The sequence below is a fragment of the Galeopterus variegatus genome, unplaced genomic scaffold (genome assembly GCF_000696425.1).
Source record: "Galeopterus variegatus unplaced genomic scaffold, G_variegatus-3.0.2 Scaffold8533, whole genome shotgun sequence".
In the NCBI taxonomy this organism is placed as follows: Eukaryota; Metazoa; Chordata; class Mammalia; order Dermoptera; family Cynocephalidae; genus Galeopterus; species Galeopterus variegatus.
The window spans coordinates 79,397-87,582 of NW_007734644.1; positions in this window are offsets into that span (position 1 = coordinate 79,397).

The window sequence follows — 8,186 nt, forward strand, 5'->3', positions numbered from 1 at the left end:
TTAGCTCAAAGGTCCTGAAAGAAACCCAGGATTTCTGTGTCCTGGTTCAGTTGCTACCTCGGCTCATTTATCATCCCTACGAAGAACTATTATCATATTGGGATAAAAATAATGGAAACTACCAAACTAAAAGAGAGCCCCTAAGTATCACGCTCTCTGTCCTCTTAGGCTTAGGATTGGGAGCAGCTGGGGCAGCTACAGGAGCCTCAGCTCTAATTATTCAGCATCAGAATTACCAAAGTCTGCAGGCAGCCATAGATACTGATATTAAAGAGATAGAAAATTGAATTACTAAGTTACAAGAGTTCCTCACCTCTCTTTCTGAGGTGGTCCTGCAAAATAGAAGGGGGCTAGACCTCTTGTTCCTTCATCAGGGGGGACTCTGTGCTGCACTAAGAGAAGAATGTTGTTTTTAAATTGATCACTCAGGGGTAGTTAAAGACTCCATGGCCAAAATTAGGGAAGGCTTAGCCAAAAGAAAAAAAGAAAGAGAACAAAATCAAGGATGGTTTGAGTCATGGTTCAACTCCTCCCCATGGCTCACGACCCTCATGTCTACCCTGCTAGGAACATTAGTTATTTTAGTGTTACTTCTGACCTTTGGTCCCTGCATTTAAAATCGCTTAGTAGCTTTTTTTAGAGAACGTGTTAGTACTGTCCAAATTATGATGTTATGACAACAATATCAGGAATTAAATCAACTAGAGACAAGTATTTCATGATTGAAATACGCACAAGAAAAAGGGGGGATTGTAAAGGAAAATATAACTTTAACATGCGCAGTTTGCTTCTGTAAAAATGCTTGCTAAAAATGGGAAAACATAACTAATGTCATTTTAAGAAAAGCAGCTTCTAAGAGGTCAGGCGAGCCCAGGCACACTAAATTCCAGGAACCACCCAGTTCCAGGAACTGACCAGTTCCTCATCTAGAGGCCACCTGGCCAGACCCCAGGGAAAATAAAAGATTGAGGAATGTGCTGTTCCTTATCGGGGTACCAGCCTGCTAAAGCCTACCCATAAATCTAAAGGTGCCTCAGATAACCAACAACTCGTCCTGTTACAAAAAGTCTGTCTAAAAACCATATAAAAAGTGCTTGTGTTAAGAGCTTGGGGCTGCTTCTGTCCTGAAGATGAAGCGACCCCAGCATGCTGGAATAAACTCCTCTTGCTTGATTGCAACGGTCTCTGTCTTGTGGTCTTTGTGAAGTGAGCCATCCCGACGTGTGGGATTTGTGCATGGTGCACAGATCTTACACTATCTGGAGGCTCCCATGTGAGGTAAAACATTGACTCAGTAGATTCGTTATGTTTTTCTCTCCCTAACCCATGAGAAAAGCTTATCATGCCTTTCTGCCCCTACACAGGCCACAAAACCTAGATGACCTTCCCCTGAAGTAGGTCTTGAGAGCCTCATTCCAGAGGGGTACTGCTTTATACCCAAAGGAAAGGACTTAAGACTCAAAGAAATGGAGAGAAATCTGAACAAACAGGCCTTGCCATATGACAACTCCAGCCAGCCCCTCACCCCACCCCACCCCCGAGTTCATTACCATGAGATGGCGCCCTTAGATCCTATGCAGCAACATCAACTGCATTTTCAAGGTAGCACAGCATATGTTACCACAGACCAGTTTGGGGTTTGGTGAGCTATTTTTTTTCTCATAAGGAGAAAACAGTTTCCTCCAGTAAAAGCTTATACATACACGTGTACATTGTCTGCCCTCTCAATATGAGTTTGTCCGTCCCTGAGGTCAGGCACAGTCTACCTAGGCATCTGCAACACAGATCGGCAACAGCTTTGGTTACTTCTGCAACGTGTCCAATCCAAAATAAAAATAATAATAACTAAATAACAGACTGAGTAGCTATGTACGTACATGCCTACGCACATCCATCCACCCATCCGTGAAGGGGGAGGGGAAACTTAAGTAAGCAGACTGAGAAACAACACATAACCCATAGGGCGATTGCTGCCTTGAGAAGTGAGCGGGAGGTTTTGAGAAGTCAAAGAAAAGGGAAAAAGTAGGAAAGAAAGACAGAGGAAACTTAAGTAAGCAGACTCGAGAAACAACAGCTAACCCATACTGCGATTGCTGCCTTGAAAAGTGAGTGGGAGGTTTTGAGAAGTGAGAGAAAAGAGGGAAAAAAGGAAAGAAAGAAAGAAGGAAAGAAAGAAAGACAGAACGAAAGACAAGAAAGAAAGAAAGAGAGAGACAGAGAGAGAGAGAGAAAGACAGAGAGAGAGAGAGAGAGAGACAGAGACAGAGAGAGAGAGAGAAAAGAAAGAAAGAGAAGTAAAGGAAAATGAGCGGGAGGGCCGGCCCGTGGCTCACTCGGGACAGTGTGGTGCTGACAACACCAAGTGAGGGCTTAAGATCCTCTTGCCAGTCATCTTTTTAAAAAAATAATAATAATAATAAAGAAAATAAAAAAATAAAGTGAGCAGGGTATGATTTTAAAGGCTAACATTCTCCCTGCCTTTCATTTGTCACGACAGATCCTATGGTCATTTACAAATTATGTTGACTTCCCCCTTGGACTTCTTGAGAGGAATGAGAGGAAGAAGTTTGCTGATCACCGGGAACTTCCTTCCTTACTTCTGTCACAAAGACGGTTTTTAGGTTTGTTCTACGGAGTGAAAAGAGACATCGCCCCAAATTTCCACGGGAAGCATTTTTGTCCATAAAATTCAGCGACATGAATCACATTCACTTTATGGTCGCGTTTGCTCTGGCAGCCATTCCCCCCTTAACCCACTCACTTTGCCACCAACCCACTCTTCTTTCGCAGGTGCCTTCTTCACTTCTGCCCAGCTACCTCATTTAGGGGGTGGAGGGGGAGGAGGTACAGTGCAATCACTCGACCAGGCTGCTGCCATGAGCGTGTGGAAGGGGGATGAAGATCTCTCCTGGGAACCAGATGGGAGAGTAAGTGAGTACACATCCTGAAACTTGAAGACGGGTGATGTGAAACTGTACGTACATGTCTTACACTAAGATACAGGAGGGAAACGACCCTGCACCTAGAGCAGAGCATCAACAGCAGAGAGTGCTGGGATCATCACCCAGGGCGGGTGTTTAAAAAAAAAAAATTCCTGCTAGGCCTGGGTGTCCTTATCGCTTCGATCCTGTGTTGGAACTATGAATAACTCCAACTCGCCAAGAACATCTGTTTAGCATCTCCCTTTGAGGCGGCCAAAACTCCTCCTCCCCCCTCCCCCTTCGCCTGCCCCAGGCCGTGACAACGTGCAGCTCGGACAGAAGCAGAGCATTTTGAATTTGAATGAAGCGATAGAATGAGGTGCCTTTGAACTGATGGACTGGACTTGGGCAAGTCGATTTGGGAACCAAGGCAGGCTAGGGTTTTCGTTTTACAGGGCGAGCTAAACCCCTATTTTATAGGAAGTCATGCACGGGAGAAACATGATTTGGTATTTCCTTGTACGCCTTGTGATTTTGATGCTGTTGAAAATTAGACATTTGAATCTAAGAACGCGGCAGCTGTGGAAATCAGATTCTGAAATGACAGGATGAATCTCATCGGGTGTTTTATGTATTCGGCAGAGCGTTCAGCTGTGGTGTTTATTTTCCAGTCAAGGGACGATATCTCCTACTGGAACATCTCAGCTTCTGCAGTGGAACAAATTCCTGTGATGATTCAATTCTTTAGATTTTCTGCTTGAAAAATCCTGTAAATGGTCCTTTACTCGTGGCTCTCCTTAATGACTGAGTGAACAATTAGTATCTATATACTTGACTAAACCTCTTCCTAAGCTATCTATCATGGTTCATATTTTGGGTTTGATTTCTTTGTTGCTGTTGTTTTCTTTCTTTGTTTGTTTGTTCAATCATAATATTTAAAAGGGAAATCCTCTGGGTCGCCTAACAGTCAGTCTGAGGTCAGCATCTCAGCGGGAGGATTATAGGTGAAATACAGAGAACCCGTACCACTTTTATTGCTAGTCCAAATACAAGGCACGGGGTTACTAGAAGTTGAAGATCAGGTATGAGTGTTTGGGAGCGGTAGATGACAGACACTAAAGCAAACCGCCCCCCCACCCCCACCCCCACCCCCACCCCCACATCACGTAGCCAACCGGTCCCGTGTGGTAATTCTTTGGCTTGGATCAGGCTCAAGGGGTTGTCCTCGCCTGCATTCTTTCCTAGTTCTACTTGTAACACTGAGGCCCCAGTGTGGAGAGTGAGGGGTCGGTAAGCTGACTATGCACCCTCTGATGTTCCACACCATTTTAGGAGAATCTCACATGTGTTGAGATTAATCATAATATTTAAAAGGGAAATCCTCTGGGTCGCCTAACAGTCAGTCTGAGGTCAGCATCTCAGCGGGAGGATTATGGGTGAAATACAGAGAACCTGTACCACTTTTATTGCTAGTCCAAATACAATGCACGGGGTTACTAGAAGTTGAAGATCAGGTATGAGTGTTTGGGAGCGGTAGATGACAGACACTAAAGCAACCCCCCACCTCCCATCACGTAACCAACCGGTCACGTGGTGTAATTCTTTGGCTTGGATCAGGCTCGAGGGGTTGTCCTTGCCCGCGTGCTTTCCTAATTCTACTTGTAACACTGAGGCCCCAGTGTGGAGAGTGAGGGGTCAGTAAGCTGACTATGCACCCTCTGATGTTCCACACCATTTTAGAAGAATCTCACATGTGTTGAGATTTCACAAACGGGAAAAAAAGAGTTGTAAAATAACCAGCTGTATGAAAAGCTGGAGTATGGGATGGTGGCATAGAGTTTGCATTTCCCCTCTTGCAATATTCACAATGGGGTGTTCTATTACATGGTAAGAGAAACATACGGGTATTTTTACGTGTTGCCTATATATTACCTCAAATTGAATTCTAAATATAGGGTAATAAATAAAATCTGTGCACACCTTTCAAGAAATGAATGAATGAATGAATGAATGAGTGGGCATGTGCTGTGTCTAGAATTTCTAAATTGCCTCACTCCTATAGGTGGTTGTTTTTGACATCCAATCCTAGACTTTCCAAGTTTGGCTCCCAAAGAAAGAAAAAGTGATACACACACACACAGGCTTTTAAAAGAAAATAATGAGGGGCTTTTAAAGAGGGGGATGAGGAAATAATACAGCAGGAGAGAGGGGTCACATGAGTAGCTAGAGCTTCATGCAAGGCAGGTCCCAGGTGCAAAGCCTTGCCGTGATTCTGTCTGGTTCATGCTACTGTCATTCCCTATCTCAGGGTGTGGGTCGTCCATGCAAGTGTGTAACTTCTGGCTGCCTGGAATGCAACTTTACATTCATCTAAGTCATGTCATCTCGTCCCGTAACCAAGAAAGAGGGAAGTCAGAGGAATACATGCCAAGAAAGAACAGAAAGTCTTTAAAAACTCCTTTAGAGCCCTTGCGGTTTTAGGTCCCAATATGGCTTCTGTCCTGCTCACTCCAAGATCGTTGCCAGAACAATCCTCCATGCACACAAGCTCACGACAGAATGCTAAGCCAGAAAAGAATCAAGAGCTTTCATAGCAGGCCTATATGGGACATCTCCTGAGAAGCTTCCTCATGCCTCATTTGAATTCTTTCAGCGTTGTCTTCAAGGGCCGAAACTATCATGCCACCCAAGCCTGGCCTGTCACTCCAAAGGGCCTACCTATTTCCCTATATGTGTCACGAGAAGGTCAGGTCATATCATCACGGCTAAGGCTTTTATAAGCAAAATAGGCAAGGAAGGCACCATCTTAGTTTTCTGCCACGATCAGACCTTCCTTTCTGTGTCCCCCTTTGAAAGGGCTGAATGGGAAGCAAAGCTAAACTAAAAAGAATTTGGATAGGAAAAGTCAAAAAAGGAAGGCATCTCTCTATCTCTCTCTGTCTCTCTTTCTCTCTGTCTGTCTCTCTCTCTCCAGCAGTCTCCCACAGGGTAACCAAAGTTCATCTGAGAGGTTAAAACTGGAGGAAAAATTGGAAGGGGGGGGGTCGGGGCACGGCAGCAGCCGGCTGGCACAGGGAGGATAAAGTTTGTAATGTGTTGATGACGGGATGTCCCTAATTATCTGAGTAGGCAATCATCCCTGGAACTACTCCTTTGCTTTGTTTTCATTTGTGTGTCTGTTTATTTTGGAGGCTGGCCGGTGAGAGGATCCGAACCCTTGGACCTTGGTGTTATAACACTGCGCTGTAACCAACTGAACCAAGTAGCCAGCCGTGTGTGGAACTATTCTTCGTACACGATGAAATTTCTTCACAAAAATTAAACAATGAAAATGAGGCTGCAGCCGAATGNCCCCCCCCCACCCCGTTTATTACTTTGTTTGGTTGGTTGTTTTTAGCTACCACGGATAAGTGAGTGAAGATGTGTGGTGCTTCTCTTTCTGTGCCTGACTTTTTCTATTGTAAAGAGTCCTGTGATAAACATGGGAGCACAGGTGACCCTTCGTCGTGATGATTTCCATTCCCCCGGCTATATTCACGGCAGTGGAATAGCCGGGTCGTATGGCAGGCCTATCAGAAATCGTTTGAGGAAACTCCGTGCCGTTTTCCGTAAAGGCTGCACCGCCCTGCGGTCCCGCCGACGGTCTACGGGACTTCCTGTTTCTCTGCAGGCATTGATCGTTCTCGGTTTTCTGGATATTAGCCTCGCGAACTGGAGTGAGATGTTATCTCGGACTGGTTTTGATTTGCACTTCCCGGACGCTGAGGGGTGTGGATGTTGTGCCCTTTCTTGCGTGTGTCTGCTGGCCTTTTGTATGTCTTCCCTTGAGAGATGCCTGTTCTGCTCCTTTGCCCAGTTTTTACTTGGGCCATCAGTTTTTTCACTGTCAGTTCCCTGTATATTCCGGATAGGAATCTTTTGTCAGATGTGTATGTTGCAAATATTTTCTCCCACTCTGTTGGTTGTGGTTTCACTCTGGTCCCTGTTTCTTTTCCTGTGCAGAAGAAGCTTTTTAGTTTGATAGAATGTTTTTCCTCTGATCACCTGTACCTTTGGGGTCCTATTCATCCCACTCCCAACATTGGACAGATCGTCATCTAGGTGAAAAAATCAATAGACCGACACGAGATCTAGGTGCTACTTTAGACCGATCGGACTTGGCAGATATCTACAGAACGTTCCATCTGACAACCTCAGGATATTTGGTCCTCTCCTCTCATCGGCACATGGAACGTTCTCCAGGATAGACCAGGTGTTCGGTCACAAGTTAATTCTCAGCAAATTCAAAGAAATGGGAATTATTCCATGAATTTTCTCAGATCACAGTGGGTTAAAATTAGGAATCAATAGCAAATGAAACTCTGGAAGCAATGCAAACACAAGGAAATTAAACATTCTACCTAACACAATATAGGGGTCCGAGAAGAAATTAAACAGAAGATCAAAAAATTTACAGAAACTCATGAGAATACTGACACATCCTACTGTAACCTGTGTGATGGGATGCTGCAAAAGCAGCACCGAGGGGGAAATTGTTCGCACAAAATGCTTACTTCAGAAGAATGGAAAGATGGCAAGTAGACCACCTAAGACTTCTCCTTAAAGAACTAGAAAAACAAGAACAATCCATACCCAAAGTTAGCAGATGGAAAGAAATAATTAAGATCAGAGCTGAAGTAAACGAAATAGAATAGAAACCCCCAAAATGATATGAAAGGTCAGTGAAACAGAAAGGTTGGTTTTTCCTGGAACTACTCCTTTGCTTTGTTTTCATTTGTGTGTCTGTTTGTTTTGGAGGCTGCTGGCCGGCGAGAGGATCCGAACCCTTGGACCCTGGTGTTATAACACTGTGCTGTAACCAACTGAACCAAGTAGCCAGCCGTGCGTGGAACTATTCCTCATATACGATGAAATTTCTTCCCAAAAATTAAACCATGAAGGCCGGCCCGCGGCTCACTCGGGAGAGCGCGGTGCTGATAACACCAAGGCCCCGGGTTCGGATCCCACATAGGGATGACCGGTTCGCCCACTGGCTGAGCGTGGTGCTGACGACACCAGGCCAAGGGTTGAGATCCCCTTACCGGTCATCCTTAAAAAAAAAAAAAAAAAAAAAAAAAAAGTTGGTTTTTTTGGGAAGATTAATAAAATGGACATCACCCTGCTATTTGGAATGCAATATTGACATTGCTCTCAACATTCTTAACTCTTATAACAGCCCATGTCATCCGAAGGCTGAAAGCCTTCCATTTCTTTTCTCTGAACATC